Genomic DNA, 4312 nt, shown 5'->3' on the forward strand with positions numbered 1-4312 from the left:
CTCTTAAATCAGCCACCCCATAAAACGAAGTTAGAGTGAAACTTCTTTTATGAAAAATTCGCTGTGACCAGAGAGAACCTTCCCAGGAGACACCACTGGGTACACTAACTCAGAGCGAGTTGCTTGATGCTCGCATAAAGGGGAAAATGCATACCACCAAAGCTCTGCCCTATGGAGCCTTTTCCCAGTTTTTTTGGGGGGGTACCCGCTCATATTAACAGCATGGCTGCAGCAATGGACTCAAGTGTAGAGACAATGGTGAGGATGGAGCGGGCCTGGGCAGTGTCTTGTTCTGTTGTGCTCTAGTGGTAGGACCGACTTGGTGGTACATAACAACGATAGATCCTAAAGATAATGTTTTACATCCTAGTCTGCTAAATAGCATCTAGGGTCTGAAAAACTTGCAAGTGGGCATCTAAGAAGCAACTGTTGGTCTCTTCCTGCCTGGAGAATAGGAGTCCTGTGTTAGACAGGGTTCTCTAGAGAAACAAAACCTAAATTCTAATAATTATATATATATTAATACAGATAGATATATAACGTAAGGAATAAGCAGTTAATTAAATTATAAAGCAGTACAAATGGCTCAGTGCAACTCACTCCGTGAGAGAGTTGTGAGACACTGGCAGTCCTTCAAGTCTTGAGGGCCGCCAGGTAGTCCTCTATAGAGCAATTTAGGCTATCTGGGCACAGGCAGCAAACAGCAAGGCAGGGCACAAACAGTCAGCCAGATGTAAATTCCAATTGTGTAGTGAAGCAAGTCTTGAAGGAACCTCAAATTACAGCGACACAGTCCATGGGTTAGGTTTCCCACAGGTAGTGTGACTTGCAAATTGAGGCACAGAACAAGCAAGGCAGCCGCATACTGGTCCGGTGATCAAAGAGCAAACAACAAGAAAGGCGAGGCTCGCCAAACCATTTATCTCTCTGCCCTTCAATTAATCCCACACATGTTTATCAGCCAGTTTGGCACAAAAAACTAACTACCAAGAAAACCAAAGCCTCAAGGAAGCAATTAGTCCAAAGGAAGAATGGCCCATTAACAAAAAAAGCCTGTTCTAACCTGAGACCAGAAGAACTAGATGGTGCTCAGTTCCCACTACCAACCACTCTTAAAAATTTTATTCTTGTTTTGTTTATCTTTAATCATTTTATTAAGTGCTCATACAACTCTTATCACAATTCATACATACATCAATTGTGTAAAGCATATTTGTACATTCATTGCCCTCATCATTCTCAAAACATTTGCTCTCCACTTAAGCCACTGGCATCAGCGCCTCATTTTCCCCCCTCCCTCCCTGCTCCTCCTTCCCTCATGAACCTTTGATAATTTATAAATTATTATTTTGTCATATCATGCCCTGTCCGACATCTCCCTTCACCCACTTTTCTGTTGTCCATACCCCAGGGAAGAGGTCACATGTAGATTCTTGTAATCTGTTCCCCCTTTCCAACCCACTCTCCGTCTACCCTCCCAGTATGGTCACTCTCACCACTGGTCCTGAAGGGATCATCCACCCTGGATTCCCTGTGTTTCCAGCTCCTATCTGTACCAGTGTACATCCTCTGGTCTAGCCAGACCAACCACTCTTAAGAATAGGAAATAATAGAATGGATTTTTGAAAAAAGCCAAAAGAAAAATATCAGACATTGCTCTGAAAGAGACTAGAGGAGATTCAGGAAAAAAGAAAATAAAGCAACGCATGAGCCGGCCGAGCCAGAACCGTGGGGCTGGGCTGGAGTGAAGGTGGCTACGAGCCCTCGTGCTGGGATGACAGAAGACGAACCTGATTCTAAGAGCCCGAAGGCTGGGGGGAGGGCTCCCCGAGGGCCCCCCCCCCCAGGTAATGCGGAGGCGGGTGAGCCCACCACCCTTCTTCAGAGGCTCCAAGCTACCATTTCCAAGGCCTTGCGAACAAAGTGGAGGGGATTCTGCAAGATGTACAGAAATTCTCAGACAACGACAAGCTGTATCTCTACCTTCAGCTCCCCTCAGGGCCCAGCACTGGAGACAAAAGCTCAGAGGCCAGCACACTCAGCGACGAGGAGTATATTTATGCTTATAAGTGGATCCGCAACCACCTGGAAGAGCACACAGACACCTGTCTGCCAAAGCAAACTGTGCACGAGCCTCGCCTGTTGCAGCCCACTCAGCACAGCCAACTTTGGCAAAGCCATCAGAGAGATTTTCCCTGACATCAAGGCCCGGAGGCTGGGTGGCCAGGGCCAGTCCAAATATTGCTACAGTGGCATACGAAAAAAGCCCATGGTATGTATGCCACCCCTGCCCGGACTTGACCTGAAGGGCCCCCGAGAGCCCAGAAATGGGCCCAGAAGTGACCCAGGCACCGCGGGATGAACTGGTAGATGCAGCCTGCGCCCTGACCTGTGACTGGCCAGAGCCAATCCTGAAACGGTCCTTCAGTTCCATCGTAGAGGTCGCCCGCTTCCTGCTTCAGCAGCACCTCATCTCTGCCAGATCCGCCCATGCGCATGTGCTCCAGGCCATGGGGCTTGCTGAAGAGGATGAACATGGCCCCCGAGAACGGTTATCGAAATCCAAGAGCGGTGTAGAGAACCTGGAGGGCGGAACCCGAAGAAATCAGAGGGACCAGCCCAGCCTTCCAAGGAATTGGAAGCCCGGGCTGGGCCTGGCCCCCTAGGGCGTGGAGAACGGGAGAAGAGTGTAGTCGAGAGCCCGGCCCCAGCAGCCAGTGACCCCCAAGCTAAGTCCCTGGTGGCTCGACTCCCTCTGCTCCTCCCCCGGACCTCTTGCTCACATATCCAGTCAATTCGAGTCTCTCCACCTATTCTGGCCCCAAGCTCTCTCAAGGCCCCTTAAAAGTGGCTACATTGCCTTTGCCCAGCAGGGCTGGGGTTCCTCAGGCGGCAGTGCCCATCATTAGCATGACCTTACCAGCTGTCCCGCCTTTTCCTGGGACTGGTGAGCTCCACCTGTGGGTCTCCCTCAGCCCGAAGCATGGAGAACAGGGAGGTAGGCACAGCCAGCGACCCGGGACCCCATGACAAGGGCGTCAAGAGGACCGCTGAAGGACCTGTGAGGGAGGCCAGGGGGCAGGGCCTGCCAACAAAAGCAGCGAAGCAGGATGGAGAGGATGTAGGAGCTGATGCCAAAAGAAGGTGGGGGAGTCCTCGATAAAAATCAGGTGGAAGCGGGGGAAAGGAATTCTAACCCCGGAGAAGTCAGCAGCTGCCCCCGACTCTGCCCGGTCAAGGTTACCACTGGAGACATGGCGCTCTGGAGCGGCAAGCAACTCCTCGGGAGGGTCGGAGGGGACAGGGCTAAAGGGTGAGGCCGAGAGGGGGACAGTGCTTGCCCAGGGTCAGGAAGATGGCGCTATTCCCAAAGGAGTAAGGGGCTCTAGTTCTCGACATGCCAAAGAAGCAGGGGAGAAAATTATTGTCACCCCCAAAGTGAGTGTCATCAAGGGCAGTAGAAGCCCCAAAAGAGGCCCTTCCGTTGGGAAAGGGAGAGGCAGAGAGTGCCACACAGGATAGCAAAGGCTTCAAGGGGCATGTGCTTCCAAGTCCCTTACCCCATGACTGGAAGGACCCCAAAGCAACCCCCTCGTGAAAGGTGGGGAAGAGAATTTAAGTGTGTATACATACATATGTCAACTCTGCCTGCTTAGTAGAAGCCCCTTTGCACTTACTTCTCATTTGACCCATTCTCTGTACAGCTGCTGAGTCACCTCGTCTTGCCTCTGACCCCGCCAGCTTGATACCTTTGCCTTCTATGTCACTAACAAAACTCTAGTGACCTTCTTACCTGGATCCCTGTGCTAATCTGTGGGAAGATAGGGCTAGGTAGGATAAGTATGATGGATGTAAAGCTTAGGAATCTTGGTTTTAAATCATAAAAAAACCCAACTCAAACTGGCTTAAGAATCAAAAGGCTTTATTGTCACAGATACCTGTAAACTTCAGAGGTTAGGGTTGGCTCCAGGTGAAGCTTGATCCAGGAGCTCAGTCTATGTCAAGGTACCTAATTTATTTTATTCTTTATGCTCCACTTTCTGTAGGATCACCTTAAGGCCGGCCACCTCGTGACTGCCAGCGCTCCTGGGGTTCCATGTGCCCTCGTTAAGTGGGGGTTCTTTGTGACGGGGCTCCCAGCATAAGCCCTTTAGATCCACTCTGCTCAGGTCAGCCTGAGATATACATCCATCCCTAACCAATCCCTGTGGCCTGAGGACGATGCATGCTCATTTGCTTACTCTACACCATGGACTACACTGTGCTTTCTTTAAAAAGGCCAGTCTCTTCAGTCACCAGGCCTAAATGAAAA

General features: G+C 50.5%; 1 pseudogene; it reads left to right on the forward strand.

Moving 5' to 3' along the window:
* Window positions 1-1774: 1774 nt before the first annotated feature.
* LOC142457256 (DNA-binding protein RFX5 pseudogene) lies at window positions 1775-3598 on the forward strand (annotated as a pseudogene).
* Window positions 3599-4312: the final 714 nt, after the last annotated feature.

The sequence above is a fragment of the Tenrec ecaudatus genome, chromosome 9, assembly GCF_050624435.1.
Source record: "Tenrec ecaudatus isolate mTenEca1 chromosome 9, mTenEca1.hap1, whole genome shotgun sequence".
Classification (NCBI taxonomy): Eukaryota; Metazoa; Chordata; class Mammalia; order Afrosoricida; family Tenrecidae; genus Tenrec; species Tenrec ecaudatus.